The sequence below is a fragment of the Pararge aegeria genome, chromosome 13 (assembly GCF_905163445.1).
Source record: "Pararge aegeria chromosome 13, ilParAegt1.1, whole genome shotgun sequence".
Lineage (NCBI taxonomy): Eukaryota > Metazoa > Arthropoda > Insecta > Lepidoptera > Nymphalidae > Pararge > Pararge aegeria.
In genome coordinates, this window is record NC_053192.1 from 7,644,047 (window position 1) to 7,671,727 (window position 27,681).

The 27,681-nt window shown below is 34.8% G+C and overlaps 1 protein-coding gene across 7 annotated transcripts in view; it reads left to right on the plus strand.

Moving 5' to 3' along the window:
* Positions 1 to 3,557: 3,557 nt before the first annotated feature.
* Positions 3,558 to 27,681, plus strand: part of LOC120628855 (kazrin) — a 176,642-nt gene continuing 152,518 nt past the window's right edge. For all 7 annotated transcript variants that reach the window (XM_039897496.1, XM_039897498.1, XM_039897497.1 and 4 more), the window contains exon 1: positions 3,558 to 3,725. The gene's annotated coding sequence lies outside the window, so the exon portion shown is untranslated. The remainder of the gene's footprint in view (positions 3,726 to 27,681) is intronic.

Sequence of the window (27,681 nt, forward strand, 5' to 3'; positions counted from 1 at the left end):
AGCACTCTATATTGGCCCATTGGCCTCAGGATTTATTAACTAACATTTGTTACCTTTGCATGGATAGTCCTGGAGATAGGATACATTTTAGCATAAATAGGAAAAACTGGGATACAAAAAAATAAAATCACGCTGCCACAATAGCCTTTAACAGTCCTTAGCTGAACTAAAGGCCTCTCCTAATGGTAGGGTTTGCCCATAATCACCACGCTGGTCAGACGTGTTGGTGATTGCACTATATATAGTAGTAGTAGCAAAGAGGACGCTGCCCGCACTCTGATAAATTATCTTGGGCATTAATAAGATAAATGTTAGCAATAAATTATATTTTTAACTTTTATGTGATCACAAGCTGTAGAATTGTATCTCAAATAAACCTTATTATTATTGGTAAATAAATTAATTTTAAACTCAATTTTAGTTTTCAATAATTACTAGCATACAAGCAAGTACTTAGGTAGGTATTATAAGATAAAAATTTGAACAAAAGAAATGATCTGATTCTCTGCTCTATGATTAAAACTACACAACTTAAAAGAAAGGAAAATATCAAGAGAGTTGTTATAAGGGAAAGGAATACTTAATAAGATGATTGCAACATTTTATAGAACAAAATTATTATAAAAAGCCTTTTGTTTTTCCTCAGGGTAAACCGGCTTGTTTTTACGTTGCTAATGAAAGATTAACCCGCTTAGTTATTTTCAGGTTAGCAGCTGGCTTGAAAGTATTCTGTAGCCTTCTTTAGATAGAAGAAAAATGTGACAGTGGCTTTTTTAATAAAAATAATCGCTTAGAGCAGTATTATTTTAATAGTGTTGGCGTTCTTGCTCGTTATTTTAGTTACGTGAAGGTATGCCATATAAAACTGTACTATATCTTCTATATATAAAAAAATAAACGCGAATCGTTAGTGTCTATAAAACTCGAGAGCGGCTTGACCGGGTTGTCTTATTTAAGTCTTAAAATATTCGGTGAAGTCTTGGAAAGGTTTAAACGGTATGACAGTAATAAATATAATTCTTCTGTACGTATGTTTGTCACCTAACTTTTCCTAAGCCGCTGGACCAATTTTGATGTAATTTTATTCCGGTTTCTGGTTGCTTTGAAGCACATTGAAACCCAGTAGCTGGTGCTGCTTTACCGGGAAACATGAAATCTTAAAATTATTCTGCAAGCTATGCTAAGCTCACTGGTTTGGGCAATGTGTGGTTTTGTTAAATCGTGTGTTAAGGTTGGCCATATAAAATGACTGTATACTTGTAACATCATAATAACACAAGTTTTTCAAAGAGGTTTTTGACTATTTGTTTGTATCTATTATTAAACAAATAGTTTAACCAGGCCTTCATAAGATCGCCTTGTATATATTGGTTTTTATTACATTAATTAATTAATTTATTTTTAATTAATTTAATTTAATGAAAAATATACATTTTTTATGTTAACATAACAATATCTGTTACGGCGTAACAAAAACCCAGACGGGTTTATCCGTACACCGGTATTCATCGTTAAGCGCTCGGAATTATAAGTAGATACAGTATTTTAAAGCTACATACAAAATATGATATATGACGGGTAGTTCCAAAAAAAATATAAAAAATAATGATCGCGTTTCAACCAGTTCCACATATCGCACTTTATCGTTTGAGTAAACTTTACACAGGATGTTCCAGCTATTTATTATTACATTTATTAGTTTGTAAGAAAAATGTTTTAAGTTTCTCCTTTATGTTTTTAGAGTTTATTTCCTGCTTTAGTTTATAAGGCAAGCTGTTCAGCAAAGTCGGCACTAGACAATCCAGGGTCTGCCTTCCGTACAAATTGTTACTTTGGGGAATAATGAGTTGGGCGTTTGACATACTGCGCGTTATTATTGGTAGTTTAATCTGCTTTTGGAGATTTTTCTTGAAAAAGTTCTCCATTAATAAGGTATATTTAATTTTATCGTGTATTGGCATGATTTTACAGTACGAGAATAATTCATGGTAATTACCTCTAAAATTGTTTTTGACTTTGTATGGTACAACGGTTTTTAGCAAGCGCATTTGGAGCTGGTAAATGGTATCTAAATGTGATTTACATGTTCTCCCATAACTACTAAGACCATAGGCAATAGTTGATTCGGCAAGAGCTTTGTAAAGCGATAAGCGTATACTATAAGGAATTCTATTTTTTATAAGAGTAAATTTTGCCAACATGGATCGTAATTTATCACACACGTGGTTTATGTGTGCTGTCCACTTAAGACGATCGTCAATTACGAAACCAAGGTATTAACATTACCATTACATATTAACATTGAATTCTAATATGTATAACTATACAACGGACTCTTCCAGATCAACTTTCTCTCACATCCAGACTTCTGAATAATTTGAAATTTTGCATAAGTATTGTATAAAACCGGTGACAGTAAAATATTTCGGTTTCACTGTGTTTCCTAGTATTTTTATAAGTAAAAATAGTGGTATATAATTTCGAGTTTGTATGAGTCGATTCGAGTAGGTTATTTCATTTTGTCTTATTAATGGAGCGACGGCAGCGATCGGGGAGAGCGAGCGACGTGGAGCGTTCCCGGTCTTTGTGAGCGACGCGCTGACGTCACCACGCGCATGCGCCGCGAAAGACTCCTTGATGCACAGAGTAGGCAAGAACTGGAGATAAAAGTGTTGTCTTATAAAGAATGAATGAACGAATTATTAACCTGTTATGGTTTCACTCAGCAGTGTTCAATACATACAAATTACATTAGAATAACAATGTTTTTAGCGGTGATAGCCAAGGGGCTAAAGTTTCAGTCTCCTTTTCGCGACCGAGTTTCTTATACATGAGGAATTGCCATTTTTTTTTTCAAAACAATACCTTTTTCTAAAATGTACTGCCTACATAATAATAACGAAAACGTTTCACATCTTTAAAAATTTTGTTTAATTTACTTGTTTTCCCAAGCTTTGGCTTATATTCGTTCATTGTTACGGGGACATTATATTTATGAGACTTGAACTGAACTACCACATTCCAGCATTTAAAAATATTTTATTTCATTCAATTCAACATTAAGTATTGTAAAATATTGTATAAATATTGTATAGTATTGTAAAATAACCGGACCGGTTCTCGTCTAGGTAATTTTTAGGAAACATAATGCCGTGATACGGTTTGAAAAAAATATATCTTGAGCTATTTTCACACACGGGAAAAGTAAAACTTCTGAAAAGTAGGTTAAAAATTAATTTAACTTTTTAATATAAAACCCTGGAACTGAATAATATTACATAATTTTATATAATCATGGCAACTGAATAAAATTACATATTATTTAGTTCCATGAAAAAATAGCATGTTTTCTAGTTTATGTATTTTTTTCTTTATATTAGTAATTAACTTCTATTCAATTGACTACGCTATACTTTTGAGCTGAGAAATTTTGTATTCTTATAAAAAATAAAAAGGTTTTAATGAATACTTTATCTGAAATGTTTGCATGCACTGTGGATTGCAATCCGTGCCCGCGTCGGCAGCGGGGCCAGTTGAGTCACTCGCGAGAGCTACGCGCGCACGCTACGAGCCGCTACGTACGACGTAGCCTCTTATGCCCCAAGCACACTACGCGCAAGTGTCTTTACCTGTGACTGTGAACGTTAATGAACCAACTACCTTAGTGAGCGGTGTTTGTGCCACTTTTGGAACGAAAAAGTGCTTACGTTGTGACGGCGTTCAAGGTGGGTGCATATTAAATAACGAGATAAGAATAGGCCACTCGGAGCTCGGATGCGAGTTAAATTCGAATGTCAAGGACACAAATATTGATCAAACATAATAACACATTCTGCATTGTCCTATTATATTTATTTTCACTTGTTAGTTACTCTTAAGATTCTGACCTTGGCATTATTTGTATTACCGTGTAGGAAGTGAAAATGCTCGCTGAATGCGATGTTAAAATGTGACAATGGAATAGGTATTCGAGTATTGGAAGTGGGGCCGGAATAATTTATACGGAAAGGTGGCAGCTCCGCAAGCTATATGAATAGTGCGTCAAGTTTAAATTTATGTAGATTCAACTCAATGGGTCCATTACGTTAATTCGACTCATTCCATATGCTGAATTTTTATGACACCATAAACCAAGATTACTTTTTGCGTTGTAAAAAACACGCGGTTAAGAGAGCTTCGGGTGCACAATAAAAAGTCTCATTTTTTAATTTATTTGCGACACGCTGTCTGGCTGTAATTATTATAATGGGCTTTTGGTGAACTTACTTTAGTATTCATGGTAATGGCACTAACGTGGAGTGTATTTGTTGAATATTTTGTAATTGATTGCTCGTTCGCACGATAGTGTCTATCGAATTACTTTCATCACTAGTAGTAATAAATATTCACTACTAAAGTGATGAAATATAATTATAATTCGATTTACCGTAAAAACTGAATTAGTATTAAACTAAACGAATGTATAATTAATTACTGTTATTATTGGGTATTTATCAAAGGCTCATCAAAGTTGAATACATCTACAATGAAATGCTTTAAATTGTTGTAACCTGAGGTATGTTTTATCAAAATTGGTTCAGTAGAACTTCACATTTCTCACTAATTATTTTTACTTCAGGTATATCTTAAACATGCTTTTATTAAAAAAGGTATGAGTTAGCCAGTAAGGCAGGTATCTGTAAGGTATTTTATATAGCGCTTTTTAATTAAGCAAGATGCGTTTATCCCGGAGAGGTTTGCATACTAACAGCGTTATTATATGGCGCTCGAGGCGGGGCTAAAGAAATATTTGCATCCCTTCCCATTAAAATCGTGTGCTCTTTTTTATCAGCTTTGTGGGTTAGGGGCTGAGTTATTAAGTAACTTAAATATTAGGTTGGCGGATATATTTCATTTTTATTTCTAAGATTTTTGGATTCTGCGTGATATTCCTTATAGGTTTAATAGCATTATTGTAAAATTATACTCACTTTTACTCACTACAAATACACACATCTATAGCCACTAATTTAGACTGTTATCTTTTATGTATAAATCTGTGCGATGGATTATATCGAAAATTAATGGAAAATTTTCCTCACATTGTTTTTTGTAGTCCCTTTTATAATTCTTTGTTTGTGAATTCCCTTAATAACGATTATTATATCAACCTTTTGACAGTCGGTTGGCGCAATGGGCAGCGACCCTGCTTTCTGCGTCTAAGGTCATGGGTTTGATTCCCGCAACTGGAAAAATGTTTGTGTGAAGAACTTGAATGTTTTCCAGTGTTGGGTATTTATGTGTATTATATTTATAAAAATATTCATCAGCTATCTCAGTACCCATAACACAAGCTACGCTTAACTTAGGGCTAGATGGCGATGTGTGTATTGTTGTACTTAGTATATTTATTTATCATCTGTAGAACATAGGTCTTTTGTACGGAGTTCCAAGACCTTCCATGGACTTCCAGAGACTTACTTATCGTATGTCCACTTCGTATGGGGTCGACCAATGTTGGGGTTATCGGTGTTTGGTCGCATTTTAATACCTTGGCACCGCAACATCCACCGGTTCCCCAAGCAATATTCATCATAGTATAATAAGTGTAAGAAATAATAAAACCATTTTTGATTAGTCATTCTTGGTTAGGAATTTTCCTAATTACTGAAACTTTTAAACGAAATTACCCGTCTCGACGCCAACTAAAGAAGCTATTAATTAGAAAGAGAAGAAGAATCACCACACTACAAAATAAAAAGATCGCGTATATTCCGACGGAAATTACCAGGTCAAGGATCACTTGAACCGAAAACGAATTGCAGAATTGTGGATTGGTTCGCTTTTGTGGTCATGCCCAGAAGTGATTGAAAAAGATTTTTATAATTATAATCAATCAGCTGTAACAAGCGACTTCGTCCATCTTTGTTTGGTTTCAACTTTGAAATACTCGATTTCGCTGGATAAAATAATAACACAGTTTTTTTTTTCGCCAAGGTAAACCGATATACAGTCAGGTCGTCGTTCGTTGCACACAGCGTATATTAAAAATATAAATAAAGGGAACTAGTTAGGAGTCATGTATAATTCGACAAAATTTAACGTTCATTTATCATAATAAATGAGAAGGTAAAAATTATTGTTCATTTAAATGTCTACTATTTTGATGGTAACTCTTTGTTGGTTAAAAAAAGAATCTGTATCACCCTGCTAAATGAAAAAGGTTCATCTGCATACATGAAACTGGCAGTGAGGTACAAACTAAACTTATCATAAATAAAGCAGAAATACGGTTATTTTAAATAAAACATGCATGTCTAGTATCTTGGATTTTGAGCCTTGTGGTAAGGCTCACGTTACGAGCAAGTTTTCTTCCTTTACCTCAATCAACTAACCGTGCTATTTCGATTCTTCCTTTAACGATTGCTATTCTTTGTTAGTGAAAGGAGCTGAGACTTATGGATACCAAATTATCTTTTGAACTTCCAAAGACAGGCTCCCATCCATTTACTGACTTGGTCGACGTTGCTTACTCAGCGCTATCGACTTATATGTAGTGCTGCTGTTAAACTACACATTATTAATGCAGTCATTTGTAAAAGGGATTTCAAAGTATTTTAAATAAGGCAAAACGGGAGTAGGTCCTAGGGATGGGCATTTACGAGTATGATTGGCAATTTATACGTGATTGAATGTTTCAAATAGTGGGTGATGAAAGTTCTGAGAGCAACAACTGTTATATTATTCATCCACATCTCAGTTGTTTGTTAAAATATGAAATACTATCTGTTCTTAATACCGTAGGTTTATACAGTTGGCACTTGCAGTGCGAATAAAAAAAACATTACGTAGTATCTGATTTATCGAGGTAGGTGTAGTAGCAGTACGCTGCGTCCCGAATTTTACGCCGGCGAAGCTCCAGGGTGCATTTAGTTTTGAATAATTTTATAGGGTAGAATTTCTTAAAATGCATTTTTTGTCAATACAACTGCCCGTGTATTGGAAAATAATTGTATATTTTCCGATAGTACTTTTTCAATAAATAAGCTATTAGCTCAATTATTATTATCACTATGAAGCTTAATGCCAACATTTGAAATTTCTTATTTCAGGTTGGTAGTTAATGCTTCATTAAACTTTGCCAGGCAGTTTAATTAGTAAAGTCTAGTGATATTTAACTGTTAAATCACAAAAGAGTTACGTAGTTATTATGCATGAATTATATTATGCATGCATGAAATCTCTAGAGATGTTATTTGTAATATAATTAGTTGACCCAGATACAGTGTTGTATTTAATAATTAATTATAACAGCAATATTAAACGTCATTGTTCTACAAAATCGGTGGTACCGTGATGAGTTTAATTTAGCGTTGTTAGCAGAATGCTTTGTTAGGGTTGCATCAATACATCTCAATCACCTTATTATTGCTTTCCATCGAAATGAGAGTCATTAAACGCCAGTCTGACTATATATACATAATTTTCTTTACTTTTGATGACCTCTCTGGTAATTGAACTGAATTTTCTCTTGTCTGGTCTGGTCGCAGGCTTTAGAGTTGGTTGTCAGCGCGAACTTTGGAAGACCGTCAAAAAGAAAAATGTTGCTTATCTAGGGCATGTGCTTCGGCACGACAGATACAGGTTACTGCAACTGATAATGAAAGCAAAGTTGCTGGAAAGAGACGCATCGGTCGCAAGAGGAAGTCTTGGTTGCACAACATTAGAAAGTGGACTGGGTTCGCGAGTGCCGCCCAGCTGTTTAGCCACGCGAGAGAAAAGGCGATATATCAAAAACTGACGGCCAACCTTCAGTAGTTGGAGAGGCACCTAAAGAAGAAGAAGTTACCATCCTACCACCAAAGATGCGTTGCAAAGCGATTGAGAATTCCGATACGGAATCTCCCGCAAGATACAAAAATGATTGTATATATTGATGTTGGAAAAAAAGTAGAGTCACTAGAAACATACATACTTGCCGTTTCAAAACTGCATTTAAACTTATACTTGAAATAAATAAATTTTGAATTCTGATGTCGCGTAGAAACCGACTAGGGGTGTTTTTAATATAACTGATAACTGAAAAAAAAAAAAAACTTTTAAAAATTTCTAAAGCTATTCGTGGTGAGTGCAAAGTTTCAGTTTATATTACCTACGTATTTCATATGAACGTTCATTAGATATTCTTGGTTCTACGTGATATGTTTCTTCGCTGCAACGTGATAAATTTATTAAACACTTCACTCCGCGTTCGTGGCGTAATTTCTTAGCCGGTATACACCTGGTATTTGAAATCGAATATGCCCGTTAAACGAGACAGTCTTTTACGTATAATACGCGGTACATGATCTGACTCAAATCAGCACTTTTCTTTTGTGCGGTATTTGCTATGTACATTTCTTAAAATGTGACGGTTGTCAAAAATCTTCGGAGTTATCGTTGTAATGATATTATGCTTAATTCAAACGCAAATAATGTGTTGCGTTAAATTTAAGTAGTAGCCGTCGTCCATCACGCCATCCAATCGCAAATTGGTACTTTGAAAACATTATAGAGAATCAGCATGATGTTACAAAGAATAGCTAAAATATTGTATTTATCTAATGAATCTATTCATGTATTATGAAAAACGTATTTTCTTTATTTTCGAAGTGAGATTGGGATTTATTTTCATTAAATAAAAATCCAACGATCCGCCATGACAGGTGAAACGTCGAATTCCAAATTATAACGTCCCGCGTATATAAACATAATTTTGTACCGCTTGAAAGTCGAAAATCTCAGGTTAAGTATTTTGTGATTTCAAACTATCACTTGCTAAGTCTTTTGTTATCAATACCAAAATCAACAATCTTTAGCTATGGAACAAGGATTTAATGATTTGCCTATGACGTCATGATTGCGGCTATGCTATGACACCCGGCGAGCGTTTTGCGGGAAAATGTTTTTTTAAATAATAATTTGCAATTTATACTAATAAAAATAAAAATAATTTTAAAAAACAAAATATTCAAAGCAAGTGATCTCCGGAAAGTTAGAGTTGTGTTTGTCGGGGATCTACTGAAGTGGCTTTTAAAAGGCTACCAACGAAAAAAAAAACTACTGTGTACACACACACACACATAGAAACATACACATATACAATTACACCTACGCACCTATCTCTAAAATTAATATAATTTTGCTTGTTAATTTGTCAAACGTTAGTTATTAATACCATAGATATAGGGAAGACACTGCGTCTTGTAACACAGTTTAAACCACCGCAGGAGACTGCTTCACAGTGATGAAATGTGTATTACGTTTTTTTCAATAAGATATTATTATTAAAGTACGCTCTCAAGATAGGCATTATCTGATTTCAGTTAATAACAATATTATACAAAATTTATCGGTAACAAAAGCTGACTGAGCTCATTAGCCGATCCAATAAGCGAGGTGATATTAAAGCCGATTTTACTTCTACTACGCTGGTCTATTAATGTCTTAATAAATGGTTAAGAGGGACTATCTTATATAAATGTCCGTGTAGATGTCTTCCTTTCCTTTCTTAGTGGCGTTTTCGTTCACCGCAAGTGATAAATTATTTATTAAGCACTTCACCCCGCTATCGCAGTCCCGTGTAATTCCTTAGTCCATTTATACACCTGGAATTGAATATGTCCATTAAAAGAGACGACACACTATTTGTCTATGAGTTCAAGTCCCCTTTGTTATGTTTTCATTTGAATAAAGACTATTATTTGCAGGTTCGCTGCAATTCAATTATTATTCTGTAAAGAAATTCTATGTTGCAGTCTAGTTAGAGTAAGGAAAGTGACCTTGTCCATTGAGCAATCAAATGGTGGATGAAAGCTCTAAAACTCTCTTAGTTCTGAGAGAGGCGGCCTTTGTACAGAACTGAGACATATGTTGAGGATGATGATTGAATTATACGACCTACAATGAATGCATACATTTAAGTATTTAGTCTCCATTCGTATATTTTCATTAGGATGACGACCTCCCTGCAGCGGAGAGATGGAGATCCCGGATGGTTCCATTGCAAGCAGGGGCAATTTGGAAATTTATTATTTCAGAATTTTCTCTGGTCTGGTTAGGTGTAAGGCATCGGCCGAGGCTAGTTACCACCCTACAAAGACGTGCGCTAAGCGATTAAGCGTCTTGATACGATGTCGTGTAGAAATATATTTGGGGGTTTAATATAACTGCCATACTTCCTCACAGGTAAGCCTATATTGGATAACTAAGGTATATAACATTTGGAGTAGTATTTTGTCGATAGGTAAAAAGGGTTTTTTAGGTTGTAGTCCACCGCGCTGGCCCAGTGCGTATTGGTGGACTTCACATGCTTTTGAGAACATTATATTAAACTCTCAGCCATTTTTTCATTTACCCTTCTAGCAAGTTATATTTCAATTGCGTAAAACGGACATTACTTAGAAGGGATTTGATTGATTTGTGCTGGGATTCAAACTCGGACCCCTTGAAAGTGCGGCAGAAGTCCGAACCACTAGGTCATCGATGAGTTGTTTTTTTTTCTTTATTAGTGTTTTTATATGCATTTTAAATTTATAAAATTGATATTTTAACATTGGTGACGCTTTGGGTCGTTTACAATCCTTGTGAGTAATGCTAGAGTAATTAAATGCTAATGTCAGAATGAAAAAGTAAATTAAAAAGGTCCATAGGAAAAACGGCAATGGTAATCGCGAACTTCCATTCAATTCACGATCTTAATTGATACTTGCGGTCGTAGAGCTTTTGTTTTGCATGTTGTTTCCATTTCAATATTGGAATTTTCCTATTCACCGCGAATGCATTATCGATATCAAAACATTGGAGTTCGTCTAAAGCTGTTTGTTTCGAAGTTTAAAGCACTTGTGCATGAAACTGCACCCAGGAGAAATCGCTGCATTGTGAAACTGAGCACGTATATCTAAATATACTAAGTTCTGCTACTGAGTATTATATTATTCTTGGATATTAGCAAGGATTCATCATAATCATTTTATTTCAGGTCGGGGACCCATATACAAAATTTAACACAAAATAAATATAAGACTGATTTTAAAAATAAATAAATAAAGAAAAAAAAAACAATAATTATAGTCCTATTGGCCATGCGGATACCTTACTCATGGACGTAGAGGCCTCCCGAACATCACATTATTTTTATTCAAATTATTTTCTAAGCTACTAAGAACTAATAAAATGTAAAGTGTAAAGAGCAAGGTTTTTCTAAATTTGTTTTGATAATAAAATTATTACTTTTTGTAAGGATTATTATTCTATGCCGAGTGGATGAAATGGATTTGGTATTTTAATGCCGATTAAAATACCAAATCCATTTCATTCACAGCGTGAGAACCTGCAAGAGGAATATCAGTTATGAACCCAAACGCCTTATTTAAAAATTGGTTTACATGGCACCGAACCGGAACGCTACATCGCTTGGCGGAACGTATTTGTCGGTAGGATGGTAACTAGCCGCAGCCGAAGCCTTCCGCCGGTAATTCTTTCTTGCATTTCTTAGCCCAATTATTTATAGACCATTCGATACTAAGAAAACGAAGTAAAGATGCGGGTGGATTATGTAACGCGGTGGGTGAGATTATGTTGTGTTGGATACCAGATAGGTATGCGTTTGTATAGGAAACAATACTCACCACAAGTTGTACGCGGATAAAGTCACGGAAAACCATTAGTAAAAGTAAAATTGTAGATATTGTATGTAGATTGTAGGTATCCAATTCCAGCATTGTAATTCCTATTGTATGCTGGAACATTGTTTTCACTATTGATGAATGTAAGTTGTGAGAGCGCCAGTGCACACTACTGCAACCGGGTATTTCTCTACTATGTAACTATGTATCTTTTTTTACTTAATCCCTAAGCTCTTGTCGTTGCAGCCCTTTCCAACGTTTTTTATCCATGGCCCTCTCTTTCACCTCTTTATGAGTCTCCACCCCAACCTTTCGTTTTATTTGTCCCGCAAAATCCAGTCTAGGTTTCCTTCTCCCTGAATTGTATTCATGATATCATCATTTCTTAGTAGGTGACCAAGCAATTTCCCTCTTCTGATTTTTTAAAATTTTAATAATACTTCTCTTTTTACTCTTCTTAGTGCTTTCACTATGCTCTTGATACTATTTACGCGATATGATAATTTAGATTATGAAGTTTCATCATAAACTTATATTTCACTATCATCATTTCAGCCATGGCACGTCCACTGCTGGACATAGGTCTTAGGTAGGGATTTCCACTCGCTACGACTTTTTGTTTATGTCCTCTATCTGTTGAGCTAAGTCGGTAACTCTAGTTCTTCAACGGAATTCCTTGTTTTTCTTTTTTCTACTAAACTTTAAATGTTTTGCAAAAAACCGTTTATTATTTTTCATGGTTAAATGTAGCCTTCCTTACTTGTGATAAATCTGCGTGCCTGTGTTATTTTTGTCTGCAACTTTTTAGTCGTACTGAGGAGTAAGTATAGGGTCTATTGTTTATCGGTCTACGTTTGCTATTATTTAAACAATTTTACACCAAAGTAAAGTTGACTTCATATTCCCCGTGTAAGTCGTACATTACTAGGTATAAGATTCGATTTATAAAGACCATTAAATACGACTATCTTAAAACTATACTAAACTCTCAAAATAGCACTTCTGTTTGCATACAAGTTTTAGTAGCCAATATTTCAAGGGCTGTAATTAAACTCGTCTCCTCTTTATGTCTCCGAAGGCTGTTGTCTCTACATAGGATTTCCATTTCCAATATTGAAACTGCCATTAGCTCCGCATTCGTTGCAGATATACAAATAGCGACGCTTGTCTTTACAGTTCGGCGCCGATGAATGCAAGTCGTTAGAGCACTTGTGCATCCTACTGCTCCCCGGAGAAATTGCTGCGCAGTGAAACTATGCCGGTTACGTCATTGATACTTTATACTAGCGGATGCATTATTTCAGTTCATTTAAATTTGTTTTACGTGTGTTTCGATTATGTTATCGTTAAAATAAACAAATACACAGAAAAAAATATTTTTTAATTTTACTACAAGTTAGCCCTTGACTGCAATTTCAACTATTGGTAGATGATACAGTCTAAGATAGTAACTTGCTAACCTGTTGGATTATGGCAATTATAATAACCCATGAAAATCGTACCGCAACGCTAAATCGTCAGTAACGTGTTTATCGGTAGGGTGGTAACAAGCCACGGCCAAAGCCTCCCACCAGAACAAACCAGAGAACATTCAGAAATTTCCACATTGCCCTGCCGGGAATCTAACCCGGGACCTTCCACTTAAAACCTCAGCACTCACCGTTGCGCTAATATCGGGAGGTCGTCGAAAATAATTCACTTACGTAAAATAGCTAATTAAATAATCTACTTACGTAAATAGCATGTAATTTACTAATCACCACGAGTGCAGCATACGTAAAATACTTAGTAGTGGTGCAGCTTACTGTTGCGTTTAGCAACACCATGTTCAATGAAGACGTTGCTAATAATGCAGTAATTTACTTAAAAAAGTTATTTCGTAGCCATCACGTGTTTATATACGTAAGTAGACAACAACATTAGGTACGTGTAAATGCCGGGGCTTAACAATTACGTAAGTAACACGTATATTTCCACCATTTTTGTTTACGGATGTCTTCCGGCATGAGACATCCATAGCTTTACGAAATATATTTATGAAGATACAATTATGTAAACATATTATATGTATGAATGCTTCATAAGTGCCTGTGATAGGCTTACATGAATAAAGAAATTTTGAATTTGAATTTGGATTTGAATTTGAATTTAATATGCCGCAGCATTATAATAATAGTTTTCCTAATTTAACATTGTTAAGAAATAAAAAAAAGGTACATTAATAAATGATAGTTTCCCTGACCGTTTTCTGCAGCGGTGGTCAATCTCCAGAGAGATTTTCCCCATGCTTTAATAGCTTTGGGTATTTTTTGGTTCGTTCTGACACTAAATTATTTATATACGTAGTAAGGCAGGTAAATTACGTGGCTCGATGTAAGTATGCCAGCTACTTAATGAAAGCTACGTAAATAACAGTGAAGCTGCTATATGCGTTATAGACTGTTTTGCGACATAACGTAAGTATTGCGATCAGGATTTTTTTCTCAGTTTAGCTTTATATGTATCATCTGTCCGATCACGGTCCGTTTGTGCAGTGGTTGGACTGCTTGTATTGAACTGCTAGTCCTAGATCCTAGGTACAATGCCAGGGTGCCAATATTTGTAAGGTATAGAGTTTAACCGTCAATACATTAAACATAATATATAATAACAAAATATGTTATATACTAAATCAATTAATATAATATACTACGACAATACACGCATATGTAAATATGTTTAAAGCCCGCCAACCGCGCCCCAAAAGGAATGCTGCACTCGTGGCGTAAAGAGAAACGAGACGATACTTTGTATATAAAAGTCTCAATTTCTAGCAGTGGTGATTTTTTTTCAATACAGAGTTACTAGTTTTAGTTTTCGAAGCTTTAACCTTTACCCTATGTGGGTATCTTAAATCTTTTAGGCTCTTTGAATTTACATTTTCATTTGGATTGGTTGGAGACATATACGGTTTGGCATTCGCCATGCAGTTCTAGGCAGCAAGGAGTCTTGTGTAACTCGTGAACTTTTTTTGTCATCTGACAACAGCGATGATGATGCTCACCCAGGGACTCACTTTAGGTACTCTAGTCCCTAAAGTTTTATGTATTTAACTTTTTTTTTGAAGCGGTTATAGCCCAGTGGGTAGGACTTCCACTTCACTTTGGGGTTGCCGAGTTTGAATCCCAAAAAAAGAGGTGCGGCCTTTTTTTTTCTAAGTTATGTGCGTTTGAAGCTATTAAAATATCGCTTACTTCAACGGTGAAGGCAAACATCGTGACCTGCATACCTAAGAGTTCTCCATTTTCTTCTCATAGGTTTATTAAGTCTACTTACCAGCACTAGGCCAGCGTGGTGGACTCAGACCCTTCTCATTGTGGGAGGAGACTCGTGGCTTGTAGACTACCGGCTCGTGGCCGGTAGTGGGTTGATCTGATGATGCTAATATTTTAATGTCCCACTGCAACTATATACCTCCTATTTCATACAGGGAGGGTTCTAGAGCATACATTCACCACATTTCTCCAAATGATCACATTTTAATAATAATAAATGGGACCGGGCTTAATACGCTTTCCGAGAAAGACCGCCATTTTCTTACTTTAGGCAGTAAGTAATTTTTTAAGAAATGCTCAATACGTGTAAATTCTTGGCCGGACCTGTCATTGTAAATACAGAAGGAAGCGTAATAAAATACTCTATGAGAGGCGAAAGCAATTCTACATTCCATTGATGTTTTTACTTTGAACAGAAACCTCACAAAACGCGCCACGTATAGCTTTTGTCACATTCCGAATAAAGGTAAATAATGCTATTACATTGTGAGATAATACTTATATCGTTTTGTAGAATTGCCTCTTTGAAGTATGAACAAAGTATTCGGGCAAAAGGTTTTTCGTATCCCTTTTTTAAATACATACCTAAATCTTAGAGACTTTCCTTCTCAAGATCTTCATTCAATGAAGCGATGACAAATCAAAAATAAAACTATTTTCTCCGAATAACGCTAATTGGAAGACAATAAATATAATGAGAAAAGAAGTATTGGCAAAATAAATACTTTTAATTAAATTTTGGTATGTATAAGTATATAATATTTAATATACGAGTGTATTTTAATATTTTAATGTTTAATGTGCTTCCTCAACTTCAGTCATTTTAGAAAAACATTTAGTTTTGTTGAAGAATAATCTTTTGTACCTAATCCTCCTAAATTGTAAAAAAGTAAGCAAAAAGATTAAAATGGAACTTTTTAACAAGTCCACATTCCAAATTGTGAATAAATGGAATTTCTAATATTCATGCCGTAAATATTATGATGGCGGGTAATGGCTCTTAATTTTATGCAATTGCAAATTTTTTATTTGTTATTTTTAAAATGGGCATGCCAGAAACACGTCCTGCAACGTGCCACCCTTTTTCCATCACCCCGAGGCGTAGCTGTTAAGTCTCATGTGCCTGTACTACGGTCGTACATCCCCGGATAAACTCTGTCACAAAAAGCTGGATTACTAACAATAGAGTACAATAGACTTTATTCATAATTATCAGAAATGTTATTGCAAAATGCGACTGCATTCTCAATTGATCGAAAATACCTACAACTTGTGAATGTCATTGTAAAATACAATCTTATTTATTATGCTAACTACAATTTCGCGTGCGACAATATCCTAATCCTTTGACTCATTTTGTCACTGTCATAATAACCTGTTACGGGTACACGGAAGGTAAGGATCATTCCAGCAAATTGTAAAGCGATATTGTGCGCCAAAACGGTAACGCTCGGATGTCAGTTCAATTTATCTTCCTTTACGTTTGCTGGGGTCGAAGCAAGGTGGGGGCTGTCCTATCTCCAGATTTAAAGTGACATGGACCATTGAATCGGCGAGGTTTACACAGAGATTTAGATTATGAACTTGCTTTACATTCTTAGTGCGCTGGCAATTGTATTAAGTTTTTAAACTGCACTAATTTAGCCTTTTTTTAACTTTATTAACTATAATGACAATAAATAAATAAATAAATATACTACGACAATACACACATCGCCATCTAGTCCCAAAGTAAGCGTAGCTTGTGTTATGGGTACTAAGATAACTGATGAATATTTTTTTTTTTATGAATAATATACATAAATACTTATAATATATAGATAAACACCCAGACACTGAAATACATTCATGTTCATCACACAAATATTGTCCAGTTGTGGGAATCGAACCCACGGCCTTGGACTCAGGAAGCAGGGTCGCTGCCCACTGCGCCAATCGGCCGTCAAAACTTTGTAACAACTTTCTAATAATAACCGTACACTATCTAAGATTATTGTGACCTCTAGATAATATCTGGTAGGTAAGGTTGTTTCGGTATCCTAGAGCATATGAATGGTATATTTACCGTAATATAATATATAATACCGTAATATTTACCTCCTGAGGTCCTTGTGAATTTGTCCAGCCCGAAGAAATCTGCAAATCTGAAATTTGATGACGCAATCGACTTGTTACGGCGGCACCTACAACCAGCACCGTCGGCTTTGGCGGAGAGGTTTAGATTTAGGCAAAGGAGGCAGGCTGCGGATGAGAATATCGCTAGTTACGTTGCTGAACTAAAGAAGCTTACAAGTCATTGCAAGTTAGGGGAAAATTTAAATGAAAATCTCCGCGATTAGTTTGTGAATTGAATGGTATATTTACCATTCATATGCGTCATCTTCAGATAATCATCAGATAAGGAAGGTTGATGAAGGTTGTTTGGATTTGCTGTAAATAGTCTCATTCAATCATTTAGGAGATGATTTTATGTTTTCTGCAGTGCGAATCATAAAAGTTCTGATTCCTGTCACTGACTGGCATAACTAGGCAGTTTAGTGTGTAGTGTAGTGACTATACAGTAACCCAGTATTTCAAAGGAAGTACCAACGCTAAAGGAATTCAAATACATTGATTATATTATTTTAATGTTGTTTATAAACGACTATGTCTGGAAAATTTCCCAGGATAAATATTCGACGAAGCGGAATAAAAGCATCCTATGCACGCTAATGCATACCTCAAAGATAAAATATAAATGCGAAAATAAAAATCAGCGACGAGAAAACGCTGAAAGGTTGCACTTATAATAAAATTATTGGAGAATTCTTCAGTATTCAAAGCTTTCTCTCAGAACATTAATGGCTTGACCTTTGGCTCCATTGGGATTTTATGACCTAAGTATATGTATAGGTGTTAAGCGTTGAAGTGCCAATGTTGCACGCGACAGCGATCCGTTAGCACTTCACTTAAAACGCGGTGGGTTGCGCTGGGTTTTAGTGGGTATTCCAGCCGCCTCTCGGCTGGTGAGACCTACATACCCTTTCGAAAATGGACTAGATTACTAGCTTATTTCGGGAAGGGATGCGTAAACGCATTTCCCAGCGAGAACAATAAATAGGCATAGGTGTCAAAAAATATGTCATAGAATACTATAAATCTTCTTCTTTTAGGTTGGACCACTTTTGAGGGATCTCATTGCTCGATGTTTCCTAATTATCAATGGAGTCCAAAATCTTTAAGCAGCAGATTCAATTCAGTACTGCTATCTTTGTCTACAGTTCAATGCAGGATAGAGGTACTACAAAATACAATCAAACATTTGAAGATTCGACTGATTTATTAATTTTACGAACAACAACATATGAGCACATGGCATCACTGTTCTATTAAGGTCGAGAAATAGTTCATAATTAATCTTAATTTGTAATATTATATTCATAAGTTTAGGTTCACTAAGCAATTTCATTTATTCCAATTTCAAACTTCAAGTATATAATACAAATTGTAATTATGTTTCACTCTGAATATCCAAGAACGTGAACAAAAGGGTATTCACGAGAGCGAATAGGTATTTGAAAACTTACCCAAGAATATTTTTCCGCGAATTTGGCAATATTTTCGCGTTAAGTGCCGTCAACTTGGCATTTGAATGAAAATTGAAAAAGTTTCATCCCCCGAAGACATAACAAGCGTTTTAAGATATTTTACATTTGTGACTCGGGGAAAGTATCGGAACTTGGATTGTCGGGATAAACTGACTGCGGATTAACCTAAACTTTGGGGCGTAAAATTCATATTCATCTTTCTTGGGGAATATATTTCCAAAAATACGAAAACATTCATACATTAAAGAATGTTGCGTAATTCTGATTCGTTAAGTAGGTACTTACGCGTTCATTTGGGTTACTTCTTTGGGTTATATTCCCACTCTTTAAACGAGTAACTTTTGTTTTATTCAGGCAAAAAAATAATTACCATTGACTAAAGTGAGCTGTAAAATAAAATGTACTATGTACAGTGGCGTGCACAGGGTTTTTGACCAGGGTATGCATAAAGAAGGCAGATGCCATAAAATGGAACAATCCTTCGCATTAGAGAGTTATACAAAAAATTTAGGGTGTGCAGAGCTTTTGTGCTTGTATGAAGTGCACGCCACTATGTATATTTGTTTCTAAATCTTACAGTCATAAAAAATGCTTCGCGTTATGCACTGTCTTAACCGATGGACGTCCACTGCTTAACAAGGTTTAATGTAGAGATTTAGTTCGGTCTCGTGCTATTTACCGTCTCCCGACTACCAACTCCTTGTAACTCGCTTTTTGACATCAGTCCGACTATTGGAGGTCAACCAACGTTACCTCATCCAGTGCGAGGTCGCCCCTCAAGCATCTATATTGCCTCTTTAGCTCAACGATTGCTATTACGATTACTCTGGACTCCTCATTTGATTAAACTTTGTAAACAGCCTTGACTTTAAGCTTCTTATTGAGACCATAAATAGCAATCATGTTTCAGATTCGTAACATAGTTCAAGCTTTACTTTCAAGTCTTACTTATTACGTCTTTGAACCGCTTGATTACAGTCTAACATATGAAGAATAAGCCAATATACTACCCTAGTGATGTAACCAAGAAATCCCCGCGATATGAGCTCCCCTAACACCTTATGAAGTAGGTACGTCTCCGTGTCACGACTACAAAACTCGCTGTGACAAGGGTTATCAAGGTACTTATTGATGTTGAAAAATTGTATAAGTTACATACAATTTGGTTAGACGGTCTTGTATACTTTGACAATGTATCACAAATGTAATAATGTATCACAGGTGTAATAATGTATCACAGGTGTTTATATAATCTATTGAGACGTACACATTTTCAATTAATTTATAACTTAACTAGCTGTCCCCGGTGAACTTCGTGCTCATTCGTATTCATAAAAAAAAAGTGATCCACGATCTTTTTTTTTCTGTTATGAATGTTATATTTTAATACTTATTATCCTATTCCGGTCAAAGAGAAATCCAAGAAATCAAATATCATAAAAATTGGTCCAGCTGTATATAGATTTAATGACAATTAATATTTTCGGTCAATAGAAAAGTTAGTTGTATTAGTATTTCTATCAGTTCATGTATGCAGCTTTTATATCTCGTTCATGCATTTACAGAAAAAAAAAACGGTAAAATAGTATTTTCAATTGTAACCAAGTTGACAACTTGAAAAATTCAGTAAAGTTGGGAAACATAGAATTGCGTGTGCCACGTATTTTAGGAAAGTAAAGAAAGTGGCAGTGGTTTTCAATTTAAGTTTTTATTTTCATATATCCTTTTCGTGTCATTATTATACGTATGTGTTACTTAGTATACCATAAAGTGTAATTTCTTTCTAAAAGCAAAGCCAAAACCGCGTCCGCGTCGAAATAACAATAATCTTGGTAGTGTTGCTAAAAAAGACGAGTTTTTTTGATTCGTAGCACACCACTGTGAGTTCGTGGGCTGGCTAGACGTAGTGGTTAGGCTTTAGCTCATATTTTTATTTATTTCTTTTAAATTTGAACATAGAAACTTAGTTATCTCTAAAAGTATGCTCTTCCAGGCTACCGAGTGATAAAAAACGAACCAAATGATAAAAGACCGGTTGGAGTTGAGAAAATATTTCATTAATTAAATGAAAATATTTAATTATAACTGAAAACAGATTCCTAAAATAATAGATCAAAATTTAATTAGAGTAAGTGTACTTATAGCCCGCTGCGTTATAATTGGAGTTTGAAGAGGTTGTATGCGTGTGTGAAATACGCATACTCATACTTTACTATATGTAAAGTACTGGCGTAGGAGAGGGAACAAATCTGTATCAACTTCTTCTTAATAATAAGTAACTTTATCTTGTTATTTTAAAAAAAGGTATAGAGACTTTGTAATTGGTAATTCGAAGGGAAAATATTTTTTAAGGCTCTCATAATAATCCTAACTAATATTATTATTGCGAACAAAAAAATATTTGTTTGTTTGCTCGACCTTCCTTCACGCTTTATCTAAGCAATCGAAATACTCGCTTTTTTGCATAGATTGAGTTGGCAGGACGGAGAGTAACATAGGTTAAAACAGGAATAAAAAGACAGAAAATTGTTTACAAAAGCGTTCTTAAATATTGCACTGTTCTGTATTCATGGTCGGTGTCTTATTCTTCCTGGCAAGGTTTTTCAAATTACCATTTCGGTAAAACGTAGTAGTTTATAGGCTTTCTAGGTGAGGTAGTTTGCCGTCTAGCGTATTAGGCTGGAAAGCATAATACATATATAGTTTATATAGCTACGTCACGAACAGTTTTCTAAATATTATGTGATCCATGCAACTTGCGTCGCAGGTCTACTTTATATAAAAAAAATGTTGATAGCATAAATGTATGAATTTGTTTCATCACTAACATTGAAAATTTATATTAAGTCAGCTTTAGTTTGAGACGGATTCGCTTAATTTTTGCTTTGAATTCGTTATAATAAACCTTGTTCCCCGGATGTCAACAATATTAAAATGTTCAGAACGAAAGCGGTTGAATTAATAATGCATTTTTTTGCTTGTTTCTACGGTTTCGTCCATACTCGTCATTTATATTTCGTAATATTTACGGATATTGTTTTAACGTGTAGCCTTTGTTAATGTTTCGCGTCAGCCAAAATCTGTTTATTTTGTTATGGAAAACAAAACGTGAAAAGATTTATTTCAATCTCAAGTTAAGGTTATTATCGATGTAACTTACACTAGAGGTAGGTATTCTCTACATTAATAAGTGAATAAGAACGCAAACAGAACTATGAGATTTGGTACGGAGAAAGAGTGCAGAAAACTCGATCTAATGTAAATTCCTATTTTAAATACACGCAAGTATGTCACAAATATAATAGGTTTCAACAATAAAAAAATAATAGCCAATCCGTATTTCAAAATGGAATAGAAAAATAGAGTTCTTTATTTGTCTGTCCAACCACATAGATCGTGATGAAATTTGCCGCATAATTTGCTTATACCTTGAAGATAGACATAGGATAGGATAGGATACTTTTTTAGTATTTTTATCCCGAAAAAACAACAGGATAACGTTTCCCGAGTAATTCAAAACATTGTCTGTGTTATCCATGCAAGGTTTAAAAAGCTAAGCCGATCTTTAGGCAATTGATAATATTGAGATGGACACAGCAACTTTAAATCCCGGGATTGTTAAAAAATCGAATGAAAACGAGGATGAAGGGCAAAGCTAGTTTATTGTGTCTTTCTGAAAAGTGAGGGGTCGAATTACTTATTTATGATGTCTTACTTTTATTATCTTTGAAACTGAGCCAGAAACCTAATACATGATTTTTTAGGACAGAGCTCGTCCGGGGAAGTATTATAAACATGCTTATATCTTGTGTCATGCAGTATTGATGTGTTACTACGATATGGTTGCCGATGTTATTACAGGCACATGAGACTTAACACCTTTGCCTTAGCTTGATGGACTCATGGCGGCACTTTGAAGGACGTGTTTCTTGCTACGCGACGTTTTTGTCTGGATACAGGTGATAGTTTCCACGTACCCTCTGCACTTGCAGGAGACAAACATTATTCCTAATGATATCCTCTCACAAGGGATAAAATTTACTTATCAAACTGCACAACAATAGCCGAAGGAGGTTTACCCCTGTTTGACATTACCAGTACAAAATATTCGGATATTAATTTACATCTGTGCGCTCATGCTTGGAGGTAGGGTAAAATTGTGGGAGGATCCTTTCCTCCTCACCTTTCCTCCTTACCCCGTGGAGAAACGGTCTCCTTCCCATGCTAATCGCGCAGGTGGACTGTCAATTATAACTTAAAAAAAATATCCTTCATAATGGGTACCCTAATACTATACTATACCATATTCAGTTGGTTTCGATCAATATATCTCATTATAACGATAATAATTAGCGGTTCAAATACTATTGACATTACAGTTCGGCGTGGTGATAGGCACAAATTTAGCTAATTAGGTCTAATTTAGAATTTTAGACGTATTCGCCGAGGGTTAATTTTCCGCCATAATATCGGAAATTGCTTTGTAATGCCAAATACGGGCACACGATCTCGCTTGATTAGAGGATTTATTTTGAGTGTTTGATAATACTGGCATTTGCTGATTATTTGGTCACTTTGTAGTAAATGAATAGGAAAATGTCTGTTTTATTAAAACTCGGTCAAATCGCATTGAAGCGACTACAGACAATTAGAATTATTAGCACATTTATCCAAAATTCTATTCAATTAAATAAATAAAATTACAACTAAACTAAAATATGTCGAGTTCATTAAGTTACGCTAATTTTAAGTTTTGGTTTTCTGTGTTTTGTGTGCTTTTTTTAGTTTATTCATCACCTTAGGATAAGCCTGTAATGAAGTTTTGTAAATAAATAAATAAATGACTAAACGGATTTCGATTATTAAAAATAATTCTAAGGCTTTCTAGGATACTTTCTATCCTAAAAACTGAATTCTACTCGTGAGCCAACAAATCGTTACACTGACGGAAGGTAAAATTGGTTTAGTCTTAAATAGTAGTAGATTTTTTTGGGACAGATCTCGTCCGGGGAAGTACAACCATGCTTTTTTCTGCCGTCAATCAGCATTGTAATGCTGTATTTCTGTCTGAAAGGCGTGGTTGCCGGTGTTATTACAGACACGTACCTCCTACGCCATAGGTTATTGGACACGGAGATAGTCATTAAACACTCGGTTTATTGACGATGGGCTTTCCGATTACGATCTGCACGGCCCGTCAATTATTATCTATTATGAAAAAAACAAAAGCCGTCTGATGTGTACGTCTATCATCAGAATTTAGCAAAAGAGAAGTTAGGGTCACGGTCAAAAAGATTAAATTGACCTAAACTTAAAGATCTCAACTCAACAAATCAACCCAGAGTTCCGGCAACATTTATTAAAATAAAATCAAGTTTATTTATTTTTTATCAAACCTTTTTGACAACATAATCTTTTTTATCAAATTAGTGTCCTCCTACAGAACGGGGAAGCGAATTAAAAATGTAAGCAACATAAACACCGAATTGAATAGAACTCGATACTTATTTTTTATATATTTTTAGCCAGCCAGACGTATTTTTATTTTTCAACTTGTTTCTCTTTACATTTATATGAGAAAATTGCTTTGATATTGGTTTTGTTTGAGGGCCGGTAATGGGTAAAGTAAATGTTAGCAAAAAGGTTTGCTTAATACTTTATGTAGCAATCTTTATTTTGTTAAAATAATATTTCTGTGCCTCTAGTGCTATTAGTTCAAGTTTTAATATTACGAGAAAACTGAACTTAAGTATTGCTATCTCAAAGCATATAATATTCTTGGTTTAAGTGGAAGGCAGGTACTTGTAAAAGTTGTTTTTAAAGCTATGTAAAGTAGGTAAAGGTAGAGCTTTTTATTACGTAAGTTTACCTTATTTTTTAGAAATGCTGATAAACATGAGCTACTTTATAGCATTTGAAATTGTATTAAAGATTTTTCCAGTGTGACTTATAATAGCAAACTAAGCTATTCTGTTACCTAGTAAAATGCGTTTGTTAAACCAGAACTATTTTTTAAACTCATGTTATTCATGAAAAATAACGCAACTATTTCTTATTAAGATCTCTAATAAAGAAGAAGGTTTATAACAGTTGCTTCCAATTTAATGAAACCGCTGCAAAAAAGGGTTATACATTTATATCTCACTTATTTAAATGCTTTGTTCGTTATAAGGTTCCTACTTTTAATCTAATTTATCTATTTTAAAAGAAATAAAGGCAACCTCTGTGTATAATAAATAAATAATATGGAATGACGACATTACAAAAACAGGGTAGCAGAACTGCTAGGCTGGGTATAAAAGGCCGACGATATAAATATGTGGTGGTGCGTTATTCGCGTTCAGCAGTGGACGCTTGTTGGATGTGGATGATTATTATCATTATAAAATCCAGCATATAACATCTATAAAATATCTATGCTTCTATAAAATTTATCATTATAAACATGTGTCCATTATATCATAATAAACCCCACCGCTGGACACATGTTTCTTTTCTCGTGATAGAGAGGGTTTTGGAGCATAGGAGCTTCTCAAATGCGGTTTGTTATCACACGTTAGCCAGCCCCGAAGCACTGCGATGGAAGCCACCAATCTCCTAAGTCCTGATCGTAGTAGAACACTATACCACCGTGGCAGTCTTGATGATAACGATGATGTATTAACAAAGTCGAAATCAAATATTTCTTCTTTCAAATATGCCCATAACTGGCTTTTTTATGCGTAGGTATATTACATAAAAATCTGTACATGGTAGTGATTGATGGCGTTAGCAACCTTCCACAGAATACTGTTCTGTATCCATAGCAGCCCCAAGGATGATACATTTCCTACGTAAAAACGTAATATTACAGCTTACACTAGCTCTAATTTTACATCCGAAGCGTAGGCAGCGCATTACGGAACTGTGTACTTCACACCAATTGATACACGCATTGTTCGGTAAATTGTTCTTGATCGCCCGCATCTCTCCTAACATACATATTATTGTGTACCGGATAAGACGTTATTTAGATGTGCAAATAACGATCATTTGTTGATGAAAACTTTTGAAGTTTGCGACTCACCCTCGTCCAGGTCCCTAGTCTTGACACCCTACCATCACTGAGGGTGAATGTAGAAGTATTTTTATCTAATTAGTGTTCGTCGTTGGGCTTGTTAATGAATTATTTTAGGATCTATAACAATTTATTGTCTAGTAATTTGTTTTTGACGCGACGAAGACCAATTTTATGCAACTTTAACTCCTTTTTTCTAATCAATAAAAATATCACGTGCTTCAACGGTGAAGGCACCGTGACGAACATGGCATACCTTAGGGTTCTACATATTGTTCTCAAAGGTAGAGTCCACCAAACCACAATGGGCCAACGTGTTGGACTAGAGCCTTAACCCCACCCATTGTGGTAGGAGATCCGTGCCCTGTAGAGGGCTGCTAATTGTTTCATATATATTAAAAAATTACATCTTTTTCTTGAAGTGTATGTTGTAATATTCAGGATTTTCCTGGTTTATCATCCCGATTTTTGACAAGTTCACTTGTTATTTGACAATAGTAATCGATGTTTAAATAAGACTAAGGATTACTCCATAACTATGTGTATTATTAACTTAAACAATAAACGTACCTATATCTAAAAAAATGGATTCATGGATCTTTACAAAACTTGTCAACATTATGACCCATAAAAGTCAGCATTTATGGAACAGTTACTAGGTTTGCAGCAAAACTACAGAGATTAGAGGGGTGAAAGAGTATCTCAAATACATTTCGAATTACATTCGTTATGTCTCGCAAGCGGTGTTCCGCATTTCGACGACAATTTCCAGTGAGCGACCGCTTCTGACCCGATATAATCGATAAGCAGGGCTGTCTGTGATTTAATTCACTCACGAATTCTGAGGAAACAATTTCATGTCAGTACTTACTCAAGTACGAACATCAGTATTACTTACGTACCTATACATTAAAATGCTATTATTATAAATTCATGAAGTACCTATTAGTTGTTACTTGTGACTTCGTTCGCGTATAAATTCTTGATGTGTTACTATGTCTATGTTATCATCTGACCCCTGATCTATCTCTATGTAAAAGATCATGTCAATCTATAGTTTTATTAAAAAACAAAAATAAAATCCATCTCACGGGAAATTTAAATTTCTCTGGCACTAAAAGAAGCCTATATATTCATCCAGTTCTAGCGTGGTTGAGAAACAAAAATCCATCCAAACCATCGCATGTCTATTGTTAAAGACTAAAGTATATTTATTAATATAATATATTTATTTTTTTCTAAACACACAGCACAATAATTGACACAAACACTAAATAATTCTAAAATCCGAAACATCACAAATTCAATATCATGAAGTTTATTTAGAAATAGCGTAAAGTAGAAATAGATTTTTAAATGCTTTTAAGTGCAAAAAAACATTAGTATATATTTTGTTGCACCAACCCGATAACTTGTGTACTAACAGTTTTACTGAATGAAACCATATACAGCTCTACATCGCACGCAAAATCAAAATCATGTGACTCCTGTCATTTTATTGGGTACGCGTCACGTAGCGTATGTACTGTGCGCGTGTCGGTCTTTTATCTTCAATAGGGTTGCCATAAATAATACTTAGAATGTTTTGAATTCGTTTGTATAGAAAAATAAATAGGCTTCTTTTGATTTAATATTTTTACAGGGTGATTCCTTATGAAATAAATAATGATCCTTCAATAACATTTCGTAATTCTCTTACACGTTGTATAAAAACCCTAACCAACTACGCGACATTGTACCGGAACCAGTTTGCCGTGAAAGCATAATTTTTTATATTTATCACGTAACAGTAGCTGAACCGGTTCCACAATAGAGACGGTCGTGCAAGCATTTAACTGACTACCTTCTTACTACAAAACGAATTCTTTTGAAAGTCGGTTAGAAATATAAAAAAATGACATCCAACACACTACTACACTACGAATTCAGCGGTAGTGGGTACAGCACTCTCTATTTATAAATCATAATTATGAATGAAGAAATAAAAAATATAGTTACTGAAAAAGTCCAAAAAATAAATGACAACATGCCTCGTGAAATATGGAATATATTTCGTAAACAAATGCCTTGCGGCTGGT